The sequence below is a fragment of the Elaeis guineensis genome, chromosome 14, assembly GCF_000442705.2.
Source record: "Elaeis guineensis isolate ETL-2024a chromosome 14, EG11, whole genome shotgun sequence".
Classification (NCBI taxonomy): domain Eukaryota; kingdom Viridiplantae; phylum Streptophyta; class Magnoliopsida; order Arecales; family Arecaceae; genus Elaeis; species Elaeis guineensis.
This window is the reverse complement of record NC_026006.2, coordinates 6,853,443-6,860,602: the sequence shown is the minus strand read 5'-3', so window position 1 is coordinate 6,860,602 and position 7,160 is coordinate 6,853,443.

Genomic DNA, 7,160 nt, shown 5'->3' with positions numbered 1-7,160 from the left:
TTCTGTACCAGTCGAAGTAACCATCTAGCAATGATTCCCGACATTCAGATAGATCGAATGTATGCAAAGCAACATTCTAAGAACCTTGACCCATGGTTACCATATAATTTATCCTTTTGATCAATAATACTCAAGATGACTTCGAGTATGCTATCAATCACTCATATAAGTCATCTCTATTATGTCTCAAAATTTTATAAATCTCGTGACTCCTCACGAGGATTATCCAGGTCTAGGTTTTGCTAAATTGAAACACAGCGAGACATTCTCTTCCTGAAATTAATCAAGAGTGGTCAATCTCATCTTGACTCACACACTGACTTCACAAGTACTTGACTGTATCCAGAAATCTTTCGAATCTATATTAAAAATACAGACAGTCTGGCACCAAAGTACAGTGAGTTGCTTGCAAGTCACCGTGGTGATCTTAGGTCGGAGGGACACTTATACCTATTGGTCTTAGCTAACTACTCTTGACAGTAGAGTGTTACATTGGTTATGTTCAATGCAGATGTACTCATATATCTCACTTGAATGCCATACCAGTATCTCCACACCACTTGGTTACGAGGACAACCAACGCATATGGCATATAGCGACCTACACTTGATAAGTCATCATCCTTATTAATAACTTATCATTTGATCGTGAACAATTTAAGAACCATCCGATAAATTTTTCTTTATCGATTGATTGTAGTTCTAAGAACTTCATCATAATTTAGGAGTTCATTTTAAGGAAGATAGAACTTTTATGATGAATTTGCCAAATAACTATTATTATTAGATAATTCATATACTAATTTCAATCATCTATCAATTAGATGATTGGCTTTAGGACACGTTTTTCAACAGAAGAGGTGCAAATAATTCTCGAAGGCAACCCATCGCTAAGTATTTAAGGGGTCGCTAAGTATTTAAGAGGGGGTGTGCTAGGGGATTGGATTCATTCAGATTTCTAATTCCTCCATTCTTTCTAACATCCTCTCCCTATTATCCAATTAGTCCCATCCTTCTCTTATTAGGATAAGTTCAAAAATAGTAAGGATAAATTCGATTTTAGGATAAGAGTCTAGGAAGAAAATTAAGGAAGACAAGGAGAGAAGAAAGATAGGGATAAGAAGGCTAGGAGAAGAGGAAGAGGGTCTTGAGGTCCTGGTGTCTAAGAAAATTCTCAGAGTGAAATTTTTGAAGGAGGAATCATCTCAAAGAGTTGGTGTCCTGATCATAGCCCTGGTGGATCAGCATTGGAGGACGAACAATTGGGCACCTGGTGGAGGTTCTATCGAAATTTGGATTAAGCACTGCAGGTATTCTTCTATAGCTTGAATTTAATTTTAAATTTATATTATATATAATTGTTAATCATCAAGGAGATGTTGGTTTAAGAATTTTATATTTAAGATTTCTTGATTTAAATTTTGAAATCCATTATGCTTTCATCGTGCATGCCCATCCTGAAACCCTACACACCGCACCATATAAGATATGATATAGTGGACAAGTTAGAGGATAGATCTGTGAGAACTCATTTATAAGGTATCCCAAAAGGTATTTGAGATATCACTTTCTCTTCTCAGTGGTTCACAATGTGATTGTGAGCAATCATATTATTTTTTTAGAAATAGTGAGAGAATGAACTCAAAGAGAAAGTCTCTAAAGAATAACGAGTCACAAGACCTATACAATCTATTTAAGATGAGCCAGTATATATAGTACTTTCTCCACCTCATCAATCTAGTAGGATCTCCTATCCTTTTGAAAGATACTTGGTATTCTTATAAAGGATTCAAAGAAAGTGTTTCTCGAAGGAGATTGAAAACATAGGGATGATCTTAAAAACCTACAACGACATAATATAAGGAATCATGTAGTTACATGAAGGTCAATGAGAGGGCCCCATGCTGACATCGATTATAATGTGATTACATATAAAATTTTTTTTTCAAAGACTTAGGTAAAATATTTTGAAAATAAAAGGTCTATAGAGATAGATCCTAAAAGGATGTTTGATTTTCATAGATAAGTACATAGAAGAGGTGCTGAAAGGGTTCCACATTGAAACCTTCAAGAGGGATCCATTATCCTTTTGGACATAGGTGTATGCCATGCTATGTACTTGACTTAGTATATCGTGCTGTGAAAGTCACGAGTAGATATTTGTCAAATCCAGACTGCGAGCATTGGATTGCTGTAAAAATGTCCCTAAGTACTTGAGAAGCACTAAGGGATTATTTCTCATCTTTGAATAAAGGTTAGGGCTAAGAGTGGGAGGATATGCTAATGCTGATGTAGACATGCTAATGCTGATGGTAGAATGTCTACATCAGCATATATTCTTAAGTTATATTGGTTTGATTTATTGGAAGAATTATAAATAATCGAGCAGTGAAAGCTGAATATGCTATAGATGTGTAAGATGCATTCTAGTTCTTATGATAGTTGCAGACTTAGATGTCATACCATTAGATGCTATGACATTATACTACAAAGATAATAGTCCATAGCCCTCACTAAGAAGCCAAGGTCTCACCAGGAGTCCATGCACATAAAGCAGGGATATACGTGATTACCTCAAGTAGAAATACATGGAGGTAAGGAGAGTAAATTTTACATGGAATGTGGTAGGCCCAAGTCACTTAGCCAGCTAAACACCGAAGCCTATCTTCAAAAGATAGGGCTTAGATATATGGCAGATTAGCTTTAGTGCAAATGGGTGTTTGTTGGATGTGTGCCTTAGAAGCCAATCTTGGCTGACACATACTTTTCTTTAGGGCATGTTTTGTACTTGTTGGACAGTCTTAATAACCAATCATGTTTATGTGTCCATGATTTATCCTAAAAATTAATAAAGATAATTTTGTATATTTTCAAGATGTTGAAAATTTGAGACATACATCATTAGAGGTTAATTTCTAAATACTTCTGATCAAAGAATCATCACGGAGGACAGTGATCAATCCATTTGAGATCGGTGCATGGATCACCTCCCTTTAGGGTAGATGAGTCTCGAATCTGTGGTATAGAGACATTGGGGTGAAAGTGAAGGTGGTTGCTAGAGAACAACTTGCACTGAGCATGACCAACACGAAAAATCATTTGGATGTCTACTCACTCGTCAGTGGTCTTCTCGATGCTGCAGTGGTGTGACTGATTTTTTGACCTGTGGTGTGTTAGCTATTCACAGCAAGGCTATATAGTTTGACTGCACGTTCCCTTGGTCTCTAGCCATATGGGTCCTTGCTATGTATGTTGGCTATGTAGGTTCAGATTTGTTGTTTGGAGTAGGATACACCTAGATGGAATCTATCGACCTTAATAGAAAAGGAGAAGTTCTATGCATTTCGTAAGACTGAGTTTAGAAAATCTCTGACCAAAGTAAGTGTGAATACTGAAAAAGAGTTTTCACAAGATTCACAAATGAACTCGAGTCGAGCCAATCTAGCATATGACTGATGATGGGGTTTGACGAGTTCTCTATGACCTCCATCCAGTCAGGACTCTCGACAGAGAAATTGTATCACACGATAACTGCACCTAAGGGTTCATTTTTCTATTCTGCTGGATTGTCACTACATATTACTAGACGTCACTGGTAGATCGTGAGAACTCACTAAGATCGTTTTTGGATCAACAATCTTTGTTGAGGTGAGTTAGAATCATTTCAGCCTATTGAAAAGAGTTTCAATGATACTGTGATGGAGATCATGGTATGTCTCACTACCAGATAGAATAGAATCTGAGGGATCACATACAAAAGGAGCATGACTTAATCAATAGCTTAGATCATATTTGAATTATCAATCAAATTAATAGTTTATATATTAAAAACTGCTAATTTGTAAGCGTTACGATTTTGGTAGCTGCTAATTGTTAGTGCAGGGACTTAATTACAAATGTTACAATTTTTTTGAAGCTGATTAAATTATAAATTAAATTTTAATTTATTTAAATTTAATTTAATTTAATTAGACTTAATTTAATTTAATATTAATTGGATTCAATTATCCAAATTAGATTTGGATTTCAAATCTGATTGGATCAGGCTTGACAACTTTTTCGAATTTGGCTCGTTTCGGACTCGATTTGAATCTGATTGAGGCTCTATTTGAACCAGATGAACCATGACTTAGAGAGCCTAAGTTCTTTGAAACTCTCTTTCTAAAAATTATACCAAAAGGAGAAGTGGGGTGTTATTTTTCTCATCCTTCTTTCTTCACGCGCGTGAAAGGAGAGGGGGCGCCAATTCTATTTGAACCAGATGAACCATGACTCAAAGAGCCTAAGTTCTTTGAAATTCTCTTTCTAGAAATTATGCCAAAAGGAGAAGTGGGGTGTTATTTTTCTCATCCTTCTTTCTTCACATGCGTGAAAGGAGAGGGATTGGCGCCCTGCCTTATCTGGAAGTCTTTTTCATCCAATTTTTTTTATTTAAATTTAATTCAAAATAAAATAGAAATATCTCAGATTAAAGTATGAAAGTATTTTTTTGTATGATAAAAAAATTAGAGAAAGTGGGCGTGCACTAATTATTGACGTGAGACATCTCTTCTTCTTTCTTCCCTTATCTCAACGCACATCTATCCTTTGATTTATTTTTGAATACCTTGGATTAAAAGAGATGAGATCTCTTGGGTGTTAAGAAGGAGTTATGCATGGGATTTGAGATGTGGTGTGACAAAAAATTAAAAGAGGATGCATGAAGGGAGGTGGCGTGCGTTAGATGTGAGAGGCTTCTTTCTTACATCTTTCTCTCCTCCCCAACACCTCTTCCTTCCTTCTCCACTTCATGTCCATGCCCAGATCTGATAAAGATCAAATCTAAGAGAGAAAAAGAGAGAGAAGAAGAGAAGAAGAAGGGTTCTTCTTCTCTTCATGGTGATCTGACTCAGATCTTGTCGGATCTACATGAAAGAGTTCGCACAGCGATCTACTTCTTCAAGATCTGAAAGAAGAGATCAAGATCCATGGATGAAGAGCGAGATTTGCAAAGTACTAGCACATCAATGATCTCGATGCTTTGATCAGGTGGCTCTGTGTGGATACCAACAGAGGTCGGGCACGTGCGCAGCTACGATCAGAATCCAGGACATCCGCAGGATCCGAGGTATGGAGATTCGATCTCCATTTTATTTTTTTAATAGTTTATTTTTTTATTTCAAATATTAGATCATGGGTACATATTCGTATCAAAATTTTTACTATAGTTTTCAGATCTGATCTGATACATAAATAAATTAAAATTATTTTAATTTATTTATTTTCACTGCATAGATGTCTAGAAAAAATTTTAAACTATACGTACGAAACCATAGCATTCTCTAATAAGAGATCCCCTCCTTCCTTGCCTTCTTCTTTCAGCCCTTGCCCTCAAACTCACATTAGTCAACCGCAGCCTCCTCGGCATGGATGTACTTCTGTGTGCATCCGAGGAGTTCGACGTAGGATCGAGGAAGCATCTTGTCCAAGGAGTAAGTGAACTTGGAGCCTCACAGTCCCTGCTTTATGGCTGTGATGGCAGTCGATTCGTCGAGGTCCTTGACCTCCAAGGTGGTGATATTGAAACACGCTATGAAATCACGTAGAGATTCCCCATCCTGCTATCTGATGGAGAAAATGCTATCGGTGGTTTGTGGTACTCTCCGGTTGGTACCGAAGTGCGCCATAAACAATTGCTCGAATTGCTCAAAGGAGTTAATGCTTCTCGATTGAAATCTGGAGTACCACACTCATATGGTTTTTCGGAGCATAATCGGAAAGGCAATGTAGAGGAGGGTGTTGGATGCCTCTTGTAAGAGCATGAGAGCTTTGTAGCTCTCGAGATGGTCGAGTGGGTCGGTGGAGTCATCGTATGGTTCAATCTACAGCATCTTGAGTCGACTTAGAATCGATTCATCGAGGATCTGATGAGAGAAAGGCAGACTCATATTGATGCCAAATTCGTTGGTGGGGTCTCGATGGTTTGCTTGGAGCTATTCCATTTGGTGATCCAACTTCTTCAGCTTTTGATCATACTCGTCCAACCGTGGCTCTGACACATCGGGAAGCCTTGAGTAGCTTGGGGTAGAACCTTCCCTAGAAGAAGAAGATTTCGATGGAGATCGCGACCTCTTCCTTTTATGCGAAGCTCATTGAGGGGAATGAGGCCAGTGATCATCAGAGTTGGCATGCAAAGCATGTCAAGAGTCTGGATGTGGTGATCGTCGGGCGGGTTGAGAGCTCGCCCAGTGAAGCATTGTGTAGGGTGGTGAGTTGGAGATCATGGTCGGTGACTGTGCCTAGAAGGTGCGTCACATGGTGCAATCCCCTCCTGCCACTGCTACTGCTATTGTTGTTGGAGACCTTGGACAGCCTCCATCAAATTTTTTATCTGCTGCACGAGGGCAGCAAACCCAAGATCCACCATCACCGATGGTCTGAAGTACTCAGCTCTCCATGAGTCATCGAAAGTGCATCACACTGCGATGAGTATTGAACAGACCTGTAGAAATATTCTGTGCCCTTGTCTTGGCCATGGAGGTCTTTGAGAGAGAAGATTTTTTTTTACTCAATTTTTTTCCTACTTGGGGAGCCAAATGTTGGGAATTATATCCCAAAGCCATTCTTCAGCCTATTGACGGTTGTGCTTATTATTATAATTATCTATGAATTATTGAATTAATAAATATTATTTAGTTTTTTCATTACTGTGCACATCTCATTTTGAACTCTTATTATGTGATGAAGTCCTTAGAACTATTTGATTCGATATAGGAGGATATATCGTTTAGTCCTTAAATGAGTTCGTGATCAAATGATATGCTATTACTTGGATAATAGACATATCAAGTGTCGGTCGTTATGTGCCATATAGGTTGGTTATCCTCTTAATCAAGGAGCGTAGAGACGCTGGTATGACATGCAGGTGCAATATAGGAGTATATTTCACTGAACATGACCAACTTCGGAGCACTTTGCTATCAGGAGTCACTCCGAAGAGATATAGGTATAAGTATACCTCCGACCTGAGATCACCACGGTGACTTGCAAGCAACTCACTATGCTTTAGTGCTAGACTATCTGAATTTCTAATTCAGCGATGAAAGATTTCTGAGCATAGTCAAGTATTTGTGAAGTCGGTGTGTGAGTCAAGATGGAATTGACCCCTTCGAATAAGTAGGA